This window comes from Pongo pygmaeus, chromosome X, assembly GCF_028885625.2.
Source record: "Pongo pygmaeus isolate AG05252 chromosome X, NHGRI_mPonPyg2-v2.0_pri, whole genome shotgun sequence".
NCBI lineage: Eukaryota > Metazoa > Chordata > Mammalia > Primates > Hominidae > Pongo > Pongo pygmaeus.
Window position 1 is genome coordinate 6,592,860 of NC_072396.2, and position 25,521 is coordinate 6,618,380.

At 40.4% G+C, this 25,521-nt stretch overlaps 1 protein-coding gene across 7 annotated transcripts in view; it reads right to left on the reverse strand.

The window, feature by feature from the left end:
- NLGN4X (neuroligin 4 X-linked) overlaps positions 1-24,942 on the reverse strand; it is a 341,699-nt gene extending 316,757 nt beyond the window's left edge. For 2 of the 7 annotated variants that reach the window (XM_054472569.2, XM_063659996.1), the window contains exon 1: positions 22,953-23,252. The gene's annotated coding sequence lies outside the window, so the exon portion shown is untranslated. Of the gene's footprint in view, positions 1-22,329; positions 22,377-22,707; positions 22,893-22,938; positions 23,253-24,615 lie in introns of those variants that run through there. The other 5 variants (XM_054472568.2, XM_063659997.1, XM_063659998.1 and 2 more) reach the window with 5 other exon arrangements.
- Positions 24,943-25,521: the final 579 nt, after the last annotated feature.

The window sequence follows — 25,521 nt, forward strand, 5'->3', positions numbered from 1 at the left end:
TACCCACTTATGGAATGTGTGATGTGCATGCCTTGTAGTAGAGGTATTTTCATTTCTCATTTTCTCTTCCTTACTAAGAGTCTGCCTGGGATCAGAGGTTGAATCTTATCTGTGTTTCTATCACTGACGGTATCTGGCATGATGACCTTCTCAAAGTAAGATGTCAGTACATAGTTATCAAATGTATAAACGAAGAAGGAAGAAAAGATGTTGTATGCATGGTTTCTCAGTCTTTAAAGGAAGAATAGCTGCATGCAGCCTGGAATTACCAGACCTTCGTCTGAGAAGCCATATACCTGTGGATCCCTGAAATGAGAAACAATCTGCTGTCTTCAAGTTGCTGTAGTGTTTTGAATTATGAGCCTAGCATTTGGGGGCCATGGGGAAATAAATAATGCCCAACACGTCAATGAGTTTTTATGGTTGTTGTTATTAATCTTTAAGTCCCTCACAGTCCATAGCACATGGTTGATGCCCAATAAATATGCATTGGCTTGAATTGACTGGGAAACTGAAAACATAAAGATAACTTATAAATCAGTAGAGCACAACTGGATGACAAAAAGCAAATGATGAGACCCAGAGCTGTGGATGCCGGCCTCTGAACAGGAAGGAATAAAACAGAATGTTGAGCTCAAAACTTAAGCAGATCATGTGTGCACATGTAACCTAGAAATACCCTAAGGCAGTAGTTCTAAAAGGGTGATCCCAAGACCGGTAACGGCAACTTCAACTGGGGAATTATGGGTCCCATCTGAGATCTGCTGACTCAGAAACTCCTGGGATGGGTCCCAGCAATTTGCCTTTAACAAGCCCTCTAGGACACTCTGATGCTTATGTTTGAGAAACACTATACTGGACCATCTGCTTCAAAAGCAATGAAGACATTGGGTTTAGCACCTCCTTTCAGTAACAACGTACCGAAGACTATCATTCTGAGAAATTCAGCAATAAAATGGATGGGAATTAACCCCAGAACCCATGGTTTTGTGGATGCAGCAATCAGGCAAACCAGGAAACCATGAGCCAATTCTTACCATTACAACACATCACTGAGGGTCTGCAGCAGGAGCTCAAACTCTATCCCTTTTATCACTCAAAGATGTCACCCTGCAACACGATCATCGCCCAATGTATTCATCTCTACAACCATTTCTTTCAGTTATTTCTACCCCCTCCCAGCTTGCAGTTTTCTCATCATTGGGAAGACCTTTCATGAACCCTGACAGCATCCCCATATCTGCGAATTCTCATATTCTCCTAGCCCCATGCCCACTGGCTGTGCCACTCTGATTAGAGTCATGGTGTCAGATGCATTTATGCTATTGCTTGAGAAATGTCTTTATCCTCCAGCAGAGCACACACTCCAGGAGGGAGCTGGTGTCTCTTCTTCACCTACCTCACTGGGCAGCCCAGTCAACTGAGTGCCTGCCAGTCAACGGGCACTCAGTGATCAGTGTGCTAAAAGCACAGCTAAGTTTCAAAAAGTTCTGACATTCACATCAAATGCGAGGTTAAAGAGAGTCGCATTAATCCAATTTCTAAAGGTTAAGAAAGATCTCTTCCCAGATAAGAAAAGAGAATGTATGAATAACAAAACTCTATGTCCATACAAGAGTGGAGAAAGATGTAGTGTTTGATCATTTGTTTAATGGTTTATGATTCACAAGTTTGAAGTTGAAAATACACTGGAGAAACCCAATGTTGCAGTTCCTATTTCCTGAGAGTCAGACATAGAATAAAGTGAAGGCAAAAATTGAATACTATGAAGTGTACTCCCCACCACCAAGTTTAATTTCAGTGCAATTTCAATTATCTACCATAAATTACACACTGTGCTTTTAGGATACTACCTGACTTCTGAGGATCTAGATGTCTTGCAGTGTGTAAACACTTGTGAATGTGTTTTAAATTACACCATTTCTACTAGCAAGCCTCCTCTTGCCAATTCATATCCAACACTTAACCAGGTCACAATGAAGTTTATTTAGAAAACACACGGAGCATCTCATATCCCTAATCGTGGTTTAAAATGAGCAGTATACAAGTCAAGAGTCTTAATTACAATGATCATTGTTCTCAAATCACATAGCTTAGAAAGGCCCTGGAGACAGGTCCAACTCACTCATTTTACAGTTGAGGGAAGGGAAACCCAACTGTTGATCTTCAGACACCTGCAATGAAATATGAGCCCACCACTGCATCAACGTGTTGATGCAGTGACATGGAGCAGTGGAGTCTCTAAAATCCTCATGACGATGTGAAAGTGACTCTGGAAGACAAGTGTGGCTGGGTAAGGAGTCTGCCCTTCAAACCCAGCTCTGCCCCAAGCTGGCTGCATAACTTCAGGTCCATCCATTATGTACCACATGGGCTATGAGTGATATGTTCATTAATTTGATTGTGATCATTGTTACACAATGTATACGTACATCCAGTCATCACACTGGACACTTTCCATATTACAGTCTTTGTCAAATAAGTATTTTTAAATGAAAAAAAATGAATTTAAATAAATAACTCTGTGTCTTGGTGTATGAGTTTCCTAGAGTTACTATCAAAAAGAATCACAAGGCTTATGTCTCAGGAAACAGGAATATACTCTCTCAAAGTTCTGAAGTCTACAAGTCCAAAATCATGATGTTGGTCATGCTCCCTCTGAGGGTTCTTGGTGAGGATACTTTCCTGTTTCTTCTAAATTCAGGGGGTTGCCAGTAATCCTTGGCATTCCCTTTTTGTAGTTGCATCATGCCAACCTCTGCTTCCATCATCAAATGGCCGTCTTCACCCTGTGAGTGTCTGTGTCTTCACATGGTGGTTACGACACCAGTTGTACGGAATGAGGGCCACCTTAATCACCTCATTGTAATTACATCTGCAAAGACCTTATTTCAAAATAAGATCACATTCTGAGGTGCTGGGCATTAGGATTTCAATATATCTTTTTGGGGAACACAATTCAATCCGTAACACAGTTCAATCCATAACAGTAAACCAGATTTTATTTGTAAAATTAGAGGGTAAGAATCAAGGTATTTTAGTTTCAATCACTAAAATGTCAAGCCTGGAACAAAGTAGAAAAATAAAATTGCACTAGATTCTCTCTCTCTCTCTCTCTCTCTGTCTCTCTCTCTCTCTCTCTCTCACACACACACACACACACACACACACACATATTTAGAATTGGTAATTGAGAAAATGCAACCTTTGGATGGATGGGTGGATGAGTTTACTTTCAAACAGGCATTTTATCATCATACAAAAATGACCTTGCCATTTCTACACATTTGCATCACATTGATGAATGAGGTCAGAATATATTCTCTCTGCACATATTCAAAACTGCATCCACCATAAATGTGGAGCACAACTGCAACCAAACTGTATTTGGGAGCAATTTGCATACATACATCAAACACTGTGTGCAATAATGTATAATAAATTACCTTTTCCTTTTCTCCTATAATTGGCTGGAGCCTAATTTATTGACCTATTTCCTTGCAGAGCAAAAACTTCTTGTAAACCCATCCCATTACTTAGTTGGAATATTTTAACCATGGCATCAACATCTCAAAAATGTAACCAAATTTTTAAAAATGTACCCAAGAAGAAGTAAAACACTTACGTTTATGAGTGGCTTAATGAAAATAATATAGATTCCTTGTATCAAATATAAATATTAAATAAATGCATATGGGAAAAGAACAGGATTCACTGCATTATACAACTTTATAGAATGAAAATCTTCTTAACTAGCTGGTGAGTATCTCCCAGACTTTTAGAAATTTGATATGGAGTGAAAGTTGGCGCTTCAAATGAAATGAGGCTTATTGCTATTTTATTAACATTGGAATAAAAATAACTGGTTTTGCATATATCCTTTTATTATAAAAGGTGTAAAAAGTGCCCATTTATTATCAAAATTAAAAACGATATTACAAAATAACCTATTATGAGGTCACTTATGACAAATGTTATACTGCATTCTTTGGGGTTGGTGACATTAATTCTGAATCTCTGAGGTTAATAATACATCTTTTAAAAACACATTTGCCACATAAATTCATCTCATATTCACTCACAGAATATCAAAAGTTCTTATTTTGTTGGATAATCTAATTTTAATCAATCAATGTAACAGTTCAGAAAATATAACACCATTTTCAAAGAGTCTTAAATTTAATTTTCTGTGCAGCACATTTCTGGTGTTCCCATTGATGTTAATAAGTTCTAATAACTGACAGCTCTCATCAACGTGTTCATATCTGTGGAACAGTAAATCTCATTTTTCACATCAAATGTTCAAATACTCTCTTCCCATCTACTGAGCTTTCATTTTGAACATGATTTTGCCCAATTTTAGATAAGCTAGCTGCATTTCGTTCTGCACTTTGTTCTATCAGATACTTATCAGGGATTTTCTTTTTCTTTATTTCCTGTCTTTGTTTTCTCGTAAGCTCTCACTTATATAAATCAATGCCACTTCCTTTCAGATAATGTGCGTTATATTAACTGTCCCCAAATGTCAATCCGATTCTCATTACAATTGATAGAATTCATAAAGTCTATTCTGGTTATGAAAAACATCTTCCATAATAATGTGCTTCCTATCTCTCATTGCACTCTTTGCCCAGTTTATCTTATCTGGTCATGCCCAGCATACACGTCAGGGCTACTAGAATCCAAAAACCAGTGAAATTCCCCATGTAAAACTTGGAATGAGTACACCTCATTTCATAACAGAGCTTTTTAACTGGGATGGATTTTACTCCCAAGGGGATATCTGAGAATGTCTGGAGACATTGTGGATGTCAAACTCAAAAAATAACAGAGGTTGATGAGGACGCAGAGAAAAGGGAATCCATATACATTGTTGATGGGAATGTAAATTAGTATAAGTTCTATGGAAAACAGTATGGAGAGTCCTCAAAGAACTAAAAATAGAACCACCATCTTATCTAGCAATCCCACTACTGGGTATCTACCCAAATGAAAAGAAATCGCTATGTCAAAAGGATACCTGCACGCATATGTTTAACACAGCACTATTCACAATAGCAAAGATATGGAATCCAGCTAGGCATCCATCGATGGATAAATGAATAAAGAAAATGTGGTATATATGAATAACGAAATACTATTCAGCCATAAAAAGAACAAAACTATCTCTTTTGCAGGAGCATAGACGGAACTGGAGGCCATTTACCTTAAGTGAAACAACTCGGAAACAGAAAGTCGAAACCACATGTCCTCACTCCTAAGTGGGAGCTAAACAATGTGTACACATGGACATAGAGAGTGGAATAATAGACCCTGGAGAATCAAAAAGGTGGGAGGGTGGTAGGATGATGAGGAATGAGAAATTACTTAATGGATACAATGTATGTTATTTGGGTGGTGGTTACACTAAAAACCCAGATTTCATCACTATGCAATATATCCATGTAACAAAACAGCACTTGTGCCCGTTAAATTTATATAAGTTTTTTTAAAACAGGAATGTGTATACGACGGGCACCTAGAAGCTTGAGTCCAGCAATACCATTCAGCATCATACAAGGCACAGGACAGCCACCACAACAAAGAATTATCCAGCCTCAATGTCAAGAGCACCAAAGTTAGTAAATCTTGTTTTGTAAGAGACATGCATCCTTTTAAAATATCTGAGTAAATCAAGTCACATTTTAAATTATACAGAATTTAATAGTTTGTAAAATTCTCTAGTGCATCCTTGTGTAACAGGTTCCAATGATCTACTAATAATAGTTCACCATCCCTGATACTCGTTTAGAAGTCTGGATTTATATCATGCATACACACACACTCATAGATACACACACATATACACACACAACTCTTCTTAAAATGAGGCATACTTACATTAGCATAAGAATGATAGCCAACTATTTATACCTGTATAGATCAGATTAGTTTGGTTTTCTTTAGCCATATTTTTCCTGTTTTTTACAGACGGGATCTCTCTGTCACCCAGGCTGGAGTGCAGTGGCACTATCAGAGTTCACTGCAGCCTCCAACTCCTCAGCTCAAGCCATCTTCCTGTCTCAGCCTCTCCAGTAGCTGGGATTACAGGAGCGAGCCATCACATCTGACTAATTTTTTTCTTTTTTTCTGTAGAAATGCGGTCTCACTATGTTGTCCAAGCTGGTCTTGAACTCCTGGCCTCAAGCAATCCTCCCTCTTTGGCCTCTCTTTAGCCTCTATCATTCAAAATATCACATGCAATGTGGAGTTCAATAGAACTAATAATTTTAGTTAACTGTGGGTTGGCAAACAGGAAAAAATTGCAGTTGATTCTTTGTGCGTGCGTGTGCGCCCGTTTGTGTGTATGTGTGTGTATGTAATGGCGCAACCAAAGCTACCTTCTGACACCCCTTTATCTTTGCTTCTCATCAGATCTGTATCTCTGCCAGGTACTAGATAATATGAGGCTGAGGTGGGAAGATTGCTTGAGCCCAGAAGTTCAAGACTGCATCAAGCTATGATTGCATCACTGCACTCCAGCATGGGCGACAGAGCAAGACCCTGTCTTCAAAATAAAACCTTGTTAAAAATAGATAAAACTAAGATAAACTGAGTCCAAAGAGCTGTCACATAGCTGGCCAAATTTACCCAGCAGCATTCCTTCGGGTTGAACACTACCAAGTCACATAGCATTTGCTCCTAAGGAGTTAGTAACCTAAGACTGTGCATTATGGAAAATACACACGTTCCTTCTAAAATAACTTGACAACTACATTTTCCGATTCTAAAAGCCACTTTCATGTAGAGTAAAAAGAGCAGTTTTTTCAACAAGAATATGCATAAAAAGATAGGGAAGCTATATCAATTAAAAGAAATGTAAAAGACAAATCAACCTATTGCAGTGCTAGACCTTGACCTTGTGTGAGTTACCAAACTACGAGAAGATCATTTTGACAGTTACAAATTTATAGTGGATGATACGGAGGAACTACTGTTGATAATTTTAGGCATGGAAAAGATTCTGCAGCTGTGTAAAATAAAATGGTTCCTATATTTTAGAGCAACGTACAGACATATCTTTAAATGAATTACATCATGCCATAATAAGAATGGAAATATGAATGAAGTTAGATACTAAAGATTAGGCTATCCATTCACAATTGCTGAAGCCAACTGATGGGCACATGGGATCCTTTATTCTATCTTCTCTTCCTTTTCTTGTCATAACCAGAAATTTTCTGTAGTAAAATATTCCATAAAGTTTCAAGTGAATACAAATGTTTACAGAAGGGATACAAGAGGGAAAAATGTGTACAGACCAATGCAGAATGTTTTTTGAAACATACAAAAGAAAATAAGCAATGCCCCTATAATGAAGAATGCCCAATTTGAAAATCAGAGGCGGGAGGGGTGTGGAGTAAAAAAATAAAGAAAAACACATTAAAGGAGCAAAAACATTAAAATAACCTAAATGTCAAAAAATATATAAAGAACTGGGTATGTTAAAGCATAGTCTTTTGGGAAAATTAACCATGAAAAACAATGCTTATGAAGATTTTTAATAATCCTAAAATAGCTTATGCTATCATATTGTATGAAATGTAAAGTTCAAAATGGTATAGACAGAGATATATATAGATCTAGACATAGAAATATAATGTGAATATCAGTAAAGATATGTGTACAGATATAAAAATAGATATGATTAAGATATAGATAAGAAAAGGTACAATATGATATAGATACAGTTATTGATATGTTGTAGCTATAAACTCTAATATTGGTACAGATACCATACAAAGATGTGATCTACATGCAAATATATATGTATATACATACATATGATATAAATGCAGATAAACACGTAGATGTAGATAGAGAATTATCATCTGTGTTTAAAATATTCAGAAAATTCCTGGAACAAATTATACTGTTATTTACTATTAACTACTAGCCTATGGAATGATGATCCAGTTTTACATTTCTTTTTTCAAAGTTTCTGTATTTCTTTCCTATACTACTCTTCATTCCTCCACCAGAAAAAAAAACATCCTGCCTTTAAAAGCCTCCTTGAGGCTGGGCACAGTGGCTCATGCCTGTAATCCCAGCACGTCAGGAGGTTGAGGAGGGCGGCTCATCTGAGGTCAGGAGTTCGAGACCAGCCTGGCTAACATGGTGAAACACCATCTCTACTAAAAATACAAAAATCAGCCTGGCATGCTCATGGGCACCTGTAATCCCAGCTACTTGGGAGGCTGAGACAGGAGAATGGCTTGAACCGGGAGGTGGAGGTTGCAGTGAGCCAAGATCGCGCCACTGCACTCCAGCCTGGGTGACAGCAAGACTCCATTAAAAAAAAAAAAAAAAAAGAGTCCTTGAAATGGCTACGATTTGCTTATATTCCTTATTCAGAGAATAGATCCGGTTACATGAATTAAAAAAAAAAAAAGACTGCTTCTTAAGCAATGCTTAATAACCGCCCGTATGCATATTAAAATTTTATGTTAAAACACATCATAAGGTTAAGAGGATCATATCACCTTTTGAAATATTGATGGTTGTGACAAGACACACACAGTCATTCATCTACCCTGATCAATGGGGTCCTCTGGAAGTCTTCTGGTTAGTAACATGTTCCTTCAACTTTATACCTCTTTATCAAAAGACACTAGGATGAGTGGTGGGAGGAAAGCCCCACTCTTAAGCTGTGGTATGGGTGGTTTTGCTTACTGCATAGGAAGTTCGTAGATTAAAGCAATGAAGCATATTCAAGGACACTGTAATGTTTGCCCGCCCACTGAGGTTTCCTGATGGAAGAAGGTGTTTTTGCAAGCTGAGCATCCACGAACCAGCAGGGTTGAGAGTTTCTCTTAAGAGTCATTTACCATTGAGTCCCCTCATTTACTTGCTATTCAAGTGAATAGACTTTCTGGTGTCTACATCACGGCCACAAAGAATACAAAGTGGAATATGTCACAGTAATGTAGCCCAAAGCATATCCAAAATATCCATGTGTCCATACTGATAGAAATGATTGATTAAGTAAATAAAGGGGAGAGACCCAACTTTCTTAGAGAAGAATTCCAAATAATTTATCGATATTCCACCATCTGGAAAGTGGAGCTTAATTCTGCCTCTTCTCCCACCCCCACCCCACTTTAGGGACTTGGTTTCAAAGACTAGACTTGGGGAGGGAGGGGAGAGTACAACTTTACAGCAGAGAAAACTGACAAACTCTCTGTCAGCCAGGTGATGAAAGCCAACATCAACAGCAAAAGTCTTGTGGACAGTAGTCACCCTTGCTAGGGTGAGATGAAGGAAACCTTCATCTCTGTGGATTTCCTCCCCCAAACACATACCCCTGTCTAAAACATCAGACTGGCTCTTGTTGGTGGACATTCTCCATGACATTAATACCTCAAAACTATTAAGGTCATGAAAAACAAGGAAAAACTGAGAAACTGTCACAGACTAGATGAGGCTAAGAAAATAGGGCAAATCCATGCAGTGTGGTATTTCAGATGGTACCTCAGAACAGAAGAAGGACATTAGGAGGACACCAGTGAAATCCAAACAAATTGTGATGTCGGTTCTTAGTAACGTACTAATGTTGCTTCCTTAATTGTAACAGATGGTCACCAAAGATGCGATATGGGTGTGGAGTAACTCTGGAGCCTTTTTGCCTCTAGGCCCTTTTGTTTGACTCTTAATCTAATGAAGGTAGATGTTTCTTTTCTCTTGATTATATCTCCCAGGACTAAACATAGATGGGGAGAGAAGTAGAATCCACCAGTTTTTGCAGAAAGATAGAGCCAAGTGCGGTGGCTCACGCCAGTAATCCCAGTATTTCAGGTCAGTCCGAAGGATTCCTTGAGCCCAGGAGTTCGAGACCAGCCTGCGCAACATAGTGAGACCCCCGTCTCTTAAAAAGAAAAATATGTGTATAGAAAGTTCCCATCACAGACAAAGCCCTATAAGGAAAGGAAAGAATCATCCCTGAAAAAGATCTTATCCTTTCTTAACAATGCCTGAGACACAGCAAGGTGCATTAAACAAACGCAATTAATTAACACTTCAAAAAATGTAAAAATGCTGGGTTCTGACTTACAAATAAAAACAGGGAATGGGAGCGGGGTTAGAAACAGCTAAGGTGCATTCATCATAACTCATAAAACAAAATGAGTTCCCACCAACAAGTTCCGCTTTTAATGCGGGACATGTCTTTTCCTGCTTTCTCTGCTAGGCCCTTTCATAGAAATGATTTATCTGTTTAAATCTCTGCTGCATAATAAAGAAAAGTCTGTTTTGAAAATTAAATAATGCACTTTGCTTTATTTTGCCCATTTAAAATTTCTCCTAATTTTGTAAGCTTGTCATGAATTGGCATAAGCAGACATGTTAAAAATTGGGGGCATTCCTTTTTCATTTCAGGGATAGTGTTTAAAACTATGGAGGTAAATCACGGCCGGGCATGGTGGCTCACACCTGTAATCCCAGCACTTTGAGAGGCCGAGGCAGGTGGATCACCTGAGGTCAGGAGTTCGAGACCAGCTGACCAACATGGAGAAACCCGGTCTCTACTAAAAATACAAAATTAGCCAGCTGTGGTGGTGCATGCCTGTAATCCCAGCTACTTGGGAGACTGAGGCAGGAGAAACACTTGAACCTGGGAGGCGGAGGTTGCGGTGAGCCGAGACTGCACCATTGCACTCCAGCGTGGGTAACAAAAGCGAAACTTCGTCTCAAAAAAAAAAAAAAAAAAAAAAGATGAGGATAAATCACTGAAACTCTCTGTGACTCAATTTCCTTGTGTACATGAGGGAATACAAATGATTGCTCAAGTACATTCAAGTCCTAACAATCTGTGATTCTGTTTTCCAATTTCATCATGAGTATCCCAACAAACTGTACTTCAAATTCAATGCAGGCAATTTAGTAGACACCGAAGCATATTTTTGCCTTTCCAAATTGAAAGTGGATAACAAGGTAACAATAGCCCTCTCCCTGGAGCCATCCTGTCCTGTCTACTCCCAGTGAAGTGAAATAGCTGAAAGATGTGGAGAGTAAATACTCAAACACTTTTTTTTTTTTTTTTTTTTTGAGACAGAGTCTTGTTCTGTCACCCAGGCTGGAGTGCAGTGGTGTGATATCAGCTCACTGCAACCTCCGACTCCTGAGTTCAAGCCATTCTCCTGCCTCAGCCTCCTGAGTAGCTGGGACTACAGGCGCATGCTGCCACACCTGGCTAATTTTTGTATTTTTAGTAGAGATGGGGTTTTCACTACTTGAACTCCTGACCTCAAATGATCCACCCACCTCGTCCTCCCAAAGTGTTGGGATTACAGGCATGAGCCATCGTACCCAGACCAGACCCTTTTCTTAATTTGAAGAGAGAATTTTTTTTTCTGTCAAATAGGTGTTGGAAGGATGTCAGATGAGAGCCGGGATGGGGAGAGGAAGTAAGGAGGAAAGAGAAGCAGCTCCCTTCCATTCTGACCTGCTGTGGCAAGAATCCCGGGACTTGCAAGACCAACAGGATGCAGCTGGCTTCACTGAACATAATTTGCTATGAGCGTCTTTAGGAACACACACTGCTGGATAAATTCCCTTCCGGGAGAGGCCACAACTGACCACTACATGGAAGAGACAGCTGCTTCTTCACTAGCCAATGAGGCATCCCCACCCAAGTGTGACCAAATGCCTCTGAGGCTCAGCCCCTCAATTCAGAATGCCCCCAGGTACCTGAGGATGATCCAGATTTGGGGGCTGCACCATCTGTGGTTTCTCTACATTAAACAGTATTTTTGTGGAGTCAGGGGTGAGGGAGTATGGTTTACTTTTAAATATAGTTTTGCAAACTCCTTCTCTGTTTAGTTTTTGTTTGTTTGTTTTTCATAAGCTATGTTTAAAGTCAAGAGAGAAAAGGTAAATGCATACCCTGGAATTATTCAGCAACAGAATAACACCAATCAAATTCTGTCCACATAAATGAGGCATTTGAATTCTTTTTAAGAGATGGAGTGTCACTCTGTTGCCCAGGCTGCAATGCAGTAGTGAGGTCATAGCTCACTGCAGCCTCAAACTCCCGATATACTCCTCAAGTGATCCTTATACCTCAGCCTCCTGAGTAACAGGGAGTACAGACATGCACCACCACACCTGACTTATTTTTAAATTTTTTTCGTATGGATGGTGTTTCCTAGACTGGTCTCAAAGTCCTGGGGCTCAAGTAACCCTCCTGCCTTGGCCTCTCGAAATGCTGGAATTACAGGCATGAGCCACTGTACCCACTCACATTTGAACTTTTTACAAATACTGCTACAGCATTACAGGTAGAATAATTATTCTTTGAAAAACCTTCAGGAAGATGTGTTCCCCAATAAAAAGTGAGCTATGCATGCATATGTAAATAGATGTGTAATTTACATATGCAAATATATACATATAATTTACATACGTATATAGAACATCAGGATACATGTTGGTCTAGAAAGAAACAATTTTTTATTAATTGGGATCTGACTAGATTAAATGCCCAAATACATTTGATTGTGAAATGACTAGACACATAACTTCTTGTGTAATTTTAAGTTAATTTTTATAAATTATGTCATATTCTGGTTATTCACTTAAGGGAGGCTTATCAATCGAGATATCAAATAAATCCTGGAAGGTTATTTTACTGGTGAAATTGTCATGGCAGACTGAATCACAGTACATAACCACTGTCACACAAATTCTATGTGAAGCCATGTGTGAGTTATTATTCTGTCCTCGTAATACGGTACCGTTTAATCTCTACCATGAACCTAGATTGTCAGAAGATTTTTTTCTGAGGTATTGATTCCCTCACTAGGATCGGTTGGTTGGTTTTATGCTGCAACAAATTCAGATTTCCCCCACTTTCTACTACTACCGTTCCTGTGTCTGCTTTATATTTTCAGTCTCTGCACAGGTAACTGGTATTTAACTTCCATGTAACTGTTACACTTTCTCCCTGGTATTTAGCTTCCATGTCACTTGTTACCCTTTCTCTCTGAGTCATCCTTACTGTTTGTTACTGTTTTAGACAGCGCGAAGGGCCTTGTCTTGACCTTCCTACTGGGTTACATTTTAGCTTGTAACCAGAACCCTCTGTGGTAACAGGCAACTAGAAACCCAAATGTAAGGGTTTTGATTGTGGTTTATTTATATTTGTTTTCATTGCTGTTGTTATTTTCTAAATGTCTTGTCTACTTCTCATTGGTTCTGATGCACTAAGTCTATCTGTTCCACCTAATTCTCTGTAATCGGATCTACATTATTCATTTCTTCCCACAGCATACAGTTGGCATGTGGGTAAATTTGCAATACTGGCATGCATGTTAAGGCTTCTTCAACCAACAGAGCAAGCCTGCTACCTCAAGGCTAGGACAAACCTACCCTCAAAAGCATTACCTGAGACAGGCAGCCTTCTCCCCTCCCTCAAGAATCATATTAACTCCATGATGTTTATCAAATACTTTCATCTCCTTGCTCATCAACTATAGTAGTCTGTCTGTTGAAGAAGTTAAAATCGAACTACATAATCACCCTCTGAGAATTCGAACATGAACCTAATTCCTAATATTTGGGCTATGTAGCTCTGATGATTTTGCCTTTAACTATTTAAGAAAGATGTATGAAGACTGAATCAAGCTGTTGTTTTCTTTAACTTTTGACATAGGACATGAGAGATTAAACACACACACACACACACACACACACCAGAAGACAAATTCTGTTAAAACTTATTTGTTCTTAAACATAAAACCAGAGGTGCAAAATAACATTAGTGTATGGTTAATATAGGAAAGATAAGCAATTTCATCTTCTTTGTACCCCACTTATTGGTACTCAACAAGTTTTGAATAAATTCGTGAAATAAAGAAAAAAACCAACAAGTTCATATCTCCAAGTAGTCTTGGTAATTTAAACACTTTCAAGTATCTTCATACCCTGTTAGTACTTCTTTCTGCTCTGTGTCAACAGAAGTATTCTCAACACTCTTGTGGTTAATTTGGTTAAAACTCATTACAAAGAACCCTAAGTTATCTGTCACAGCTGCTAAACCCATTAGTACAGGAGACTTTAAGGCCATAGTGTGTCCATTTTCAGGATATAATTGAAGAGAGGCAAATGATATACGGTTTTCCAAAAATATTGGACCAGGGAGCCTCTTCAAGAAAGAATCACTGATTCAGGAGTTCTTATACTTTTTAAAGAATCTTCATAAAATATTTTCCTCTGAGACAATGCAATCTATGCCCCATCTTTAAGCAATCCTAGCTCACCAGTATGAGTAATGTTGTCTATTTTTAAGGTTATCTCATTATTCTAAAAGACTTTAAATTGTTGAAAAATAAATTATGTGAGGGGTGGTAGAGTTTGAAACAATTATCTGTGATGTCACCAGATATTTTAGACTAAAATATATTAGAATCCAAGGTATTGTTCATGCCTTAAAAATGCTGAAATATCTGACCGTTGCTTATTAATTTTAAAAAGAATATAGGAAATAGCCATTAATTAATGAGGCTGTTTCCACTACCACATGAAAAAAAAAAAGCTCACAGGTGCCTGTATGTTTTTGTTGAATCAAAGTAATCTGCTTTATGTATGCATTTATTCATAGAATTTACTAAAATTAAAATCAAGGTTTTATAAATATAGGGTTTGACAAAGTTTTAAAATATAACCAGCTATACAAATATGGCATGTGGGAAATTCTATTAAATTGTCATGAACATGCTTCTTTGTCATTCCAGGAGTCTTTCTTTTCATTACTCTTTCCTATTTGATCTGTTCTTCTATAGAATTATCTTCATTTTCTCTTTAATACTTTAAGGATCCCTGAGACCTTGTCACTCATCCAAATAGAATAAAGGAATGAGGGAAGAAAGAAGGAAGGGAAGAAGGAAGGAAGGAAGAAAGGACGGAAGGAAGAAGGGAGGGATGGAGGAACGAAGGGAGGAAGGGAGGGAAGGAAGAAAGAAGAAAGAAAGAAAGACGGAAAGAAGAGAAAAGGAAGGAAGAAAGGAGGGAGGGAGGGAGGGAGAAGGATGGTAGATGGAAGGGAAGGAGAGAAGGAGGGAAGGAGGGAAAGAAGGAAGGAAAGAAAGAAGAGAAAAAGGTAGGAAGGAGAGAGGGAGGGAATGAAGGAAAGAAGGAAGGAAAGAAAGCAGAGAAAAAGAAGGAAGGAAGGAGGGAAGGAAGGAAGGAAACAAGAAAGGAAGGAAAGAGGGAAGGAAGCTGTGGTTTCTGTGCACCATTAACTAACAATAGCCCCTGTGAACCAGCCTGGAAGTTCATTCACCACATATAATATAGTTTCTTTTGGAAAATGCATGTCAAACTATATATATGGTTTGTGTGTATATATATATATATATAGTAATATAGTATACATAGTATATAATACTATGTAATATATACTATATAATAATATAGTATACATAGTAATATATACTATATAATAATATAGTATACATAGTAATATATACTAAATTATATTTAAATGAGTTGTATTCAATAATAAATTATAAATATATAAAACTAGTTTGTATTATATATTTATATGGCTTATATATGCTATATATTAATATATAATTTATATTTATATAATACATGTTTAAATAAATTGTATTTTGTATAAATAAGTTTGCAATGGCTTTTGAAATACATCTAGTTTAAGTTATAAAGGCTTTCACCAGTAATATAAATTGCATATAAATACAATTATATAAATGTACATAAATACAACTATCTAGAAATAAATATATATTAAGTGGCTATTGTAGATGATGGTTTTATTCAAGTATGTAAGTTGTATACAAATACTATTGTATAAATGTACATAAATGCAATTGTATATAAATAATTACATATTATCTGTAGAAATTAAAATGAATAATGTAAGATCTGTATGTTTATAGGCACCCTATATTTTATATCTACATACATACATCTATATATATGTATATATGATGAAGGCTCTGTAGATATAATTTGCAAATAAAACTATTTTATGCATCTTATTTATACTGGTGGCTGTAACTGACCTAGCCCATTTCTTTCTGCACACCTGTATACTGATGTTTCAAAAACATAAGTCTGTTTACAGTCTCATCATGTGTAGGTAGAATTCTAAAGAACCTGTGCACAGTGATGAGTGAACAACCTAAATGAGAAACCCTCTAGCATTCATTCACTTTTGCTCCTGTTGTCACCTGGGATTGTCAATGCTTTTCAGTAGGTGCAATGTGAATGAGTAGTGCACATTAAATTTGAATTCAAGGAAGTCTGCAGGAAGAAAGGGACCCAAGAACATAAAGAGACTGTAATGAGGTTCTCGGCTTTTGTGACTTCAAAGTTCTCCATATTTATTAAAAGTGAATGCAGAGTTTCTGAAGCTGGGCCAATACAATGCTCTACTGACTTTGCCACAAGGCTTCAATGGGAACAGTCTCTCAGTGAAGCCTTTGGGCACCAAGAGAAATAAAGGTGAGAATCTTCTACAAAGGCAGATAAAAGGGTTATGAGTTTAGCCTTGGTAAAGGGCGCCCAGTTTGATCTTTGTAAAAGTTGTCTATTTCTCCACACAAGTATACAACATTGCACAATACTGATGGACAAGAGAGGGTACAATTTTGTCACACATAGATAGTTCCACTATAAACATAGGTGATAACACCTTTTTCGGAATTAGCACTCAAATTAGAAAAAAAAAGCTTCCAGGAGACCTAGAGAAAATGGACACCTGTCCCTTAAACACATGCTTTCTACTTACTTAGGTCTCATGTTAATGAATGTCTTTACTCCTAAATAAGGAGTGCCTCCAGACCCATCATAGGTAACTTTATAACTTTCTTTTTTTTTTTTTTTTTTTTTTTTTTGAGACAGAGTCTCGCTCTGTCACTCAAGCTGGAGTGCAATGGCACGATTTTGGCTCACTGCAACCTCCCCCTCCCAGGTCCAAGCAATTCTCCGGCCTCAGCCTCCTGTATAGCTGGGATTACAGGCACACACCACCACACCCAGCTAGTTTTTGTATTTTTAGTAGAGACAGGATTTCGCCATGTTGGCCAGGCTAGTCTTGAACTACTGACCTCAGGTGATTCGCCCACCTCAGCCTCCCAAAGTGCTGGGATTGCAGGCGTGAGCCACCATGCCCGGCCAACTTTATAACTTTCATTGTACATTTTCTATTTTTATTTATTTATATTTATTTATTTATTTATTTATTTATTTATTTATATTTTTAGAAATAGGGTCTTGCTCTGTCTCCCAGGCTGGAGTACACTGGCGTAATCATAGCTCACTGCAGCCCTGAACTCCTGGGCTCAAGTGATCCTCCCACCTCAGCTGGAACCACAGGTACTTGCCATCATGCCCGGCTAATTTGTTTTTAATTTTTGTTTCTTTGTGGAGTTGGGGTCTCACTCTATTACTCAGGCCAGATGTTATGAATTGTTTAATATAACATAGATTTGGTGAATGATGAGGATAAGAAAAGGAAAATAATGGAAAACCACATTTTTCCTTCTTATATTTTATATATATATATTTGCTTTTATCTAATGTGTTGCAATGGCTGAGAAAAACATTTTCCGCAAAGACTAGTTCCTAGTTAATGTGTTGGCATATGCATACATGTATGTGTATACGCCCGCTCACACACACTGCCATTCTTACCATGTAGCTTCAGGGCATGAGGGCATATTGTCTCACTTAGGAAAACAGTTAACAATGACATATTTTGTTTGTGAAAACATGCATTTACTTTTGTGAGTTTCCCCACCTAACCCATTCACAGCATTACAGTCACAGAGAGTAGTGAGGATTGGAACAAGTTAAAAGCACTCAGCTGCAGTGAGTTTCTTCTGCCCCCATCCCCCATGCTTTTGAGACCACAGTTCCATGCTGAACAGCTCTGACCATTGGAGTCACATGGCATGCCTCACTGAGTTCTTGGACTTCCCCGTCCAATACTCCAGAGCCACATATTGGTGGTACTGAAATACTAAACATGGAAAATGGCACCGCATGCGACTTAACCACAGCCATCATCACAGAACCAAAGAGGCCTTTTCTGCACTTTGCAAAAACAAACCACAATTCACCATAGCTCTTTTATCAGTGGTAATAACACTTTTAGTAACCTCAGTCCTTTTTTTTTAAAGGATCCAAAAACTTACCACGTAATGCAACTTGAAACAACCCAAGTTCCTTTTCAGCTTATACGACAGGCTAAGTTTCATGACTGAAAAAGGTGCCCTTAGCAAAATATGTGTCCCCTCTCTCCACCCAAAGCATACAAACAACCAAACAAAAACAAACAGAGAAAATGAGCCTGGATGAAGGGTTGATGTGGGAGCCAGGAGGGATGCCCACAGATGTTAATAAAATCACATGTCTGGAGTGATGGCTTTGAGATCCAAGTTTTCATCATCCAATCAGGTACTGACCTCTTAAAACCAAAATGATCACCGATATTAACAGGTGGAGCTAAGAAAGTCCCGTCGTAAGCCAAAAATAGCACTCTGTTACTTTGACAAACCATGATTTCTTTATATAATATACATTTTAAATGAAACAACCCAAACAAAATTCTGGGCCATTTATCCACATTTCCAGAGAGCAGTGAAAGCCTAGATCGTTTCATTAGCACTATACTGAAATTAACATTTCTCTCTTTGAAATGTATTCCTCAACTAATGAGAACCTAAATGTTCATTGTACTTCATCTCCTTTCTAAATTAGGGAGGATTACTCTTTTCCTGTCTCAAATAAATTCAATAAAACCTCATGATATGGTCTGGCTTTGTCCCCACCAAACCTCATCTTGCATTGTAGCTCCCATAATCCCCACGTGTCGTGGAGGGATGTGGTGGGAAGTAATTGAATCATGGGGGCAGTTTGCCCCATGCTATTCTCATGATAGTGAGTAAGTTCTCACAAGATCTGCTGATTTTATAAGGGGTCTCCCCCTTCACTCGGTTCTCATTCCTCTCCTTCCTGCTATCATGTGAAGAAGAAAGTATTTGCTTCCCCTTCCACCATGATTGTAAGTTTCCTGAGGCCTCTCCAGCCATGCTGAACTGTGAGTCATTTAAACCTCTTTCCTTTATAAATTACCCAGTCTTGGGTATGTCCTTTTTAGCAGCCTGAGAATGGATTAATACACCTCATCTCACTATATATATAATAATAAGATATATAGTGTATTTTTATATACATGATGCAGACCTTACTATAATATGTATTACCATATATGTATTATATAGTAGGATACATATCTTACTATATATAGTTTTATATATACGTATTTTAGTATTGTTGGGGTTAGGTCTGTTTTCCTTCAGGTACCATTTCTGGGAAGATGAGAGTGCCTTGGGAAGATGTGGTGTATGGAGGTGTTCCGCACACACCTGGGACACGTGAACTCAACACGAAATGTCTAAAGTTTGAAATCTCAGCCCGAGGTAGATGGGCAGTTTTCCACCACCAACCTTTCACTCCCGTAATGATTTTATGAGCCTTTTATTTACTTATTTTTTTGTTTAATGTAACCACCTGCAGAGGGAAAGCCTTTTCATCTATACATTTATTCAAAGCCTATAAATGGCACAATGACAAACTGCTAGGAGATGTCACCTTCTTTTTTTTCTTGTTCATGTGTGCTACTCTGCTCCAAGAAAAATGAGGAAGGGCTTCCTACACTGCCGTTCACTTAACAAAGAACAGTGGAGCCTTTCAAAGTCCAAATGTAGGTTGTTTAGAGAAAAATGACAAAACTGGAAAATATTCGTGGAGTGAATGGTAGTAGAGAGCGCAGCACATGACCTAATTGCCTCAGCAGCCTGGGCTTCAATTTCGAGTCTCACTTTCTCTAATTGACTGCAAAAGATGTATCTTTGATTTAAAACTGGTAGCTCAGGAGTTTAAGAAATCAGTGGTGGCTATTCAAATCTGTCTGAATATCCATTCACATAATTAAATAGGAGACGAAGTCTCTCCTCTGAAAAAGTACAGTACTCACACAAAAACACACACAAAAAGAGCAACAGATTTAAACTAAACTGAACATATTTCCCCATTTGGGAATAGAATACATATTGTTAAAAGTCAGAAAGCAGTACAGAAAAAATACATTCTGGTTTACAAACTAAAATCGTGTCTCTTACACTTGACACTCACATCCTAAGACCAACTCTCACCATATTTGGAATTTAAGTATATTTTAACCAGATAAGCCTATCTTTAGGAGGAGGATATTAAAGGACTTAAAATATTTGTATACTGCTACTTCATTTGAATGCAATGCATTCGCTCAACAAGTTGCATTATTGACAATATTCAACAGTATTACGAAAGGTTTGAAATGTGGCGTACCAATTAAAAAGAAAGAGTGTTAAACGGAGGTCATTCCCTCATGCACTTGAATGTTTAGTTTTTTGAGAACCTTTTGGTTGTGGTCTAGAAATAAAAGCACAGTAGTGCAAACGGCTTTTAAAGAGACCCCTGCACTTTCAAAAGCAAGTCTCTGTTGCGGAGTCAGTCAACACTCTCATCTTTGTGGAGAGACTATAAGCTTTCCACAAATTACTACACACAAAACAATGAAATAGCCAAGTTCAAAAATTTTTAAAAATCTATATATTTACCATCAGGCTACATTCCAGGCCAACAACTATGAACTTTCCAATTCCTTCAAGTCTGCTTGTAAATTTCACAGCATCAAGATAACTTCATTATCTACCTTATGCAGCCACCAGTCCCTTATCAAGTATCTGTTACATTCTTAGGTTTGGGTAAAAATCAGCTAGGTTACTGGTTTGAGGGCCAACTGTATATTTGGCATTAGTTTATTTAAATAAAACGCAAAGAAAAGCAACAATTCTTCCACTGGAGAAGAAAACATCAAAGCATCTTTAAAACTGCATCCATGCACAGGCATTATTATGAAAATGCAATTATTATTCTGGTTTCAAAAAAAAATGAAGCCTCCCATTTTAATCTACTGACTTAAAACTAATGAAGTAATTTTCCACTTGCTACAACTGGCCCTGATTATGTTCTTACATGTCAAAGAAAATACTCTTTAAAATGGCCATATATATATATACACATATATATGTAGAAATGTAAAATGCGTGTATGTCTGTATACACACATACACACACACGCATTCTACATTTCATTGAGTAATAAAATACTGAATTTCTAATCTGAGAAAATACATACTTGCAGAGTTCTGCATGAAATTCCTGTATTCTTAATTTTAGGATACACAGAAATTCCATATTTTTTTCTGGAAATACAGGGATTCATGCAACCATGTGCCATTAGCCATCCCTCCCCCTCTTAACATTTTGCTCATTTCCACAGGAAAATCTATGCTGAGGATTTAATGGATTACTGCTAACATCTTCCCCACAGCCAACTAAAGGTATGAAATAATTCTCCACTCTCCAAATCTGCCCCCACAAAACTGCAGATTTCTTTGCTATCTGATTTCACCCCGCTCTGCCATCCCCTAGGAAAAGGCTCAGTGCGTCCATTCAAACCATGCAGGTCTCTTGCAGTTTCGGCGGCTTTGTTCTCATCAAAGTCAGGTGTTTGCACCCTGGCCATTTAATTTCTAGCTGGAGAAGGAAGCTACCCCGAATTTCTTAAGCATGCACTTCTATGTTGCCCGCAGAACGCCCACACAAACTGGCAATTCTGCTTCGTCAGGATAACGAGGTCTCCCTAAACTTTTTCTTTCTTTCTTTTTTCCTTTTTTTTTTTTTTTTTTGCTTTTGCCTTCCTCACATCACAGGAAGGGCTGATTCTGAAATGGGAGCTCACGCACACCACCTCCTTTTAAGAAAATATAAGGCAACGCGCTCCGATGTAAACCCTACGGGCAACGGATGCCTTCAAAAAGCATAAGATAAGAGCAACAACAACAACAACAACAAACCACCGCCCCCCCCCAAAAAATGACCAACTAGAAATAAAATAAAAATAAAAAGAAGCCACACTACCACCTTGTGGATTCAGCTCGCAAGAGCATCACCTGCTTCGTTCCAAAACCCCCACCCAACCCCCACCCCAAATTTCTTAAATTGGGTCCAAATGACAGATCGGGATCCTCCGTCCTCACTCCCCGCAGACTCGCCCAAGCCCTAGGCCGAATTCGTGACGCGCGCGCCCAGCGCCCGCGAGAGTTGCAAGCCCAGGCGCACCCCAGGGGCCAAAACCCCGCCGGAACCTCCTAGGACCCCTCCACGCTGCCTCCTGCACCCCCTCCCCCGCCATCCCCGAGATAGCAGCAGCACATACATAAAAAGAGGCTGACACCTGCCGTAGGTTCAGAGGAAGAAGCCAGAGAAAAAGAAACCCGCAGTCCGGAAAAAAAAAGCGTTCTGGGGAAGGGGAGGGGTATGATGCGGAGGACGTCCTCCGGGTGCCCCTCGCCCTCCATGCAGGACATCCGTTCCCAGGGTGGCCCGGGCCAGGCCTCGGGGGTGCAAGGGTTGGCCTGACCCCCCTGCTCCCGCCCCCGCCGCTCCGGGAAGAAAGGGCGCTGTGTCTGGCGGCGAGCAGGCGCCGGAATCGTGCGCTCGGGCCCAGGGTTGCACGGGGTACTGGGCCCCGATACCGGGGGCGCAAAGCTTCGGGTGCGGCCCAGGAGAATCCCGCCGAGGGACCCCAGCCTACCGGTTCTCGGAGGGGCGAAAGAGCCAGGTCAGGTTGACGGACAGGAGGAGGAAGGGGTGTCCAGGAGACTGACTGAAGGATGAGAGTGTCCCCCGCGGTAGCGACCGGCCTCTTGGAAAACCAGAGGCGGAGGGAGCAGCCGCGGAGTGGAGGGCGCAGGCCGGGACCTGGGCCTCTCCTCCCACAGCAAGCCCCCCACCCACGCATCATCTGCAGCCGAGCGGCACCTACCTCCCTCTCCCTACCTCATCCCCGCTCGCGCTTCTGCAGGTCAGGCCACGCGGGTGCCAGCGCGGGCTGGGGGCGCCCCAGCCGCGGCCTTGGGGAGGGGGCAGGACTGAAGTTCACTCTCTCCCTGCGTGGTCTCGAAGCCCCTCGCCCACCCCGCACTGTCTCCTCCGCCTCCGGCTGCCCGCTTGGCGGATCTTCTCCATCAGTTCTGCCCACTGGAGTGGGAAGGGGCTGAGCCGAGCCGCGCGGGAATTGGGAGGCGGGGAAGCGGGGAGGCGGAGGAAGAGACGAGATGAAATCGGCCCGGGACAGCAGAGAGGCTTGGGATGGGATGGAAGGGAAGAGGGAGTGGCGGTTGCGTTTTCCAGGGCTGTAGAGGTGGTGCGCCTATTGGAACCGACTCCTCAGCCTCCTCCCCCGTCCCCACCTCCGGGACTGGCGGACAGTGCGCCCCGCAGGCTTACCACTCCCCCCCACACCCTCGCTCCGAGAAGGGGTGTTCTCAGTGGGCACCGACTAGGGCTCCAGATCCCCCGAGACCCAGACAAGGGCTCCGGTAGTCTGTCCTCGCAGCTTCCAACTTTTCCGCTCCTTCGGAAAAGCAGGCAGTTGAGAGATGGTTCCCAGGGCGGCAGCTGCAAGCGCCCCCGCGCCCCCCTCAAAGGTTCAGACTACACTCAAAGGCTCCCGAAGAAGCAAAACCACCAGCTCTACCCTCCTGCGGCTTGCCTCACCCTGCCCACCCGCCTCGAAACCCACACACACGGGAAAGGAGTGCATGGAGCCCGCTCCCCGGTTTGCAGAAGCAGCCCGGAGCTACCGTCATTTCGTCTTCACGCGGGGTCTCCAGCGCGCCTGGATCGTTCCCTAGCCAAGCCAAGCCAGGTCTAATGAATCACGTGCGTTATTTCGTGCATCACCCAAGCAGTCATCTTATCCGAGGCCCGGAGATGAAGGAGGGAAAAAAAATCGCTTAAATGGAACCCCAACCAAGCCTGTTTTCCCTTTTTCTTTCTGGTTAACAGCACCCCCCCAACCCCTCAAAAAAGCACCCCAGGCGGTGGTAGCTGACAGTTTTCTTAAAGAAGAAGGGGGTGTGGGGGTGGGAGGGGGAGAAAAAGAAAAGAAAAGCCTCTCATGCCTCACAGTTTGCAGAAGTCCTCCTGCCTTCACCATCTCCAGCCCTGGCCGCTTTGCTCCTTCTCTCCCTGTACTGCAGATACATATATATATTTTTCCTCCTCTCCCCGCCACAGTCTTCTGTTTATTTGTGTGGAAGGCAGCGCTACTTTGTAAACACATCACACACGGCCCCAGAGCCGTTCAAATAGCTGATTGCAGCAAAACGCTTCCAAACAACGGTGGTCCGGATTTTTCTCTTTAAGTGAAAATAAAACCAAATATTTATGTGGAGAGGTTGCATGTAAAAACCGTATGAAGGTCCACACTCCCACCCACACCTAAGAAATGCAGCGAGACAGATGGGAGAAAGTCCTGTCCAAATTTTCCAAAAATAATATTAATAATCATAAAAGGAAAAAAATAAAGATCAGATGAAGTGAAGCTCAAGTATCTGCAGTGAGGCTTTCCATCCTTTGCTGCAAGTCAAAATGTTTAAACGGCTTTTTAAAATAAGGAGAATAATATCCCAGAGACACGTCTTAAAACTGCACCTACCTTAGCTTTGGAAGAGCTGCATCGGCCGTTAAGAGTTCTTTTTACACTTCCAGATTTTTCTAGGGAACCCGAAACGAGGTATGATTCAGGAGGATGTATTGAAAGCCCAGGAGCCTTCCCCTTCTGGAACCCCCCAACTAGATTTGCTCATCCAGAGGAATGCAAGAGCCACCAACACAGCCTAGTTTGGAGGAAATTCGTTGTTTCTGCCGTCAATAGTCTGTGGACGGGCAGAACAAGCACTACAATTGAAGCAGGAAGGGCTGAGCTAGTGGCTGAATAAGAGCTCTGTGCTAAGAGACAGAGAAGGGAGAGAGACGGTTCTGCAAGAAAAAGGGAGATTGAGGAGAGAGGTCCTGCTGTCTCCGGGGCTCTCCCTCTGCCATTGGACCAAACTGAATGAAATTTACAAAGCCAGCAGCCAATAGATCTCCGGAGTCGGCCCCATCACTACAGAAACCACATCCACAGCTACAACCTCAAGCAAAGAGCTGCTAATCCCAATGCAAACCAGCTGTAACGGAGAGATTTCGGGTACCCGGGAGATAGAGCAGGTGGGCATGGCACACGGTGCCACCGCACCAGACGCGTACAGCAAACCTTCTTCCTCTTTGCTTTTTTAGGACTCTCTAGATACCCTCCACACCAAACATGCTGCATTATATGCAAACATCTTTAACTGTTTAAGGTCACGATCTCCAGCAGTCCCTATGTCTGCGTTATTGTAATTCATTTAGGAAGCAATGATATAAAAAAAAATTTTAAGAGCAGCAAAATTTGGTATACAGTTCTGTAAAGTACAGGACCTCTTTTATGCTCAGGGTATGGTTGAGAGGGGATCGAAGAAATCTTTTTGTTTACTTCTATTCTTATACTTTCATGATTTTGATAAAATATTGGAGTTGT